Below are 314 nucleotides of genomic sequence, written 5' to 3' on the forward strand. Positions count from 1 at the left end.
GATTTGGGGAGCGAATTGAAGCCAAAAACTGGGTTCAGCCCACGGAGGCAGCAAAAAAAAAGGGGAATTTTAGGGCAAAATAAGGCAATTTTGGGGCCAGAAACGGGGCTCACACCACAGGACCCAAAAGAAGGGGAATTTTGGGGTAAAATTGGGTCATTTTCAGGCTGGAAATTTGGGGTCACCCAATGGGGGGGGGTTAAACAAGTGGGGTTTGGGGGTGAAACAAAGTGATTTCGGGACTGGAAATCGGTTTTGACCCAAAACCGGGGGGGCTGGGGGGGGATCGGGGTCCGGGACCCCACCTCACGCAG

The sequence above is a fragment of the Geospiza fortis genome, unplaced genomic scaffold, assembly GCF_000277835.1.
Source record: "Geospiza fortis unplaced genomic scaffold, GeoFor_1.0 scaffold675, whole genome shotgun sequence".
NCBI lineage: Eukaryota > Metazoa > Chordata > Aves > Passeriformes > Thraupidae > Geospiza > Geospiza fortis.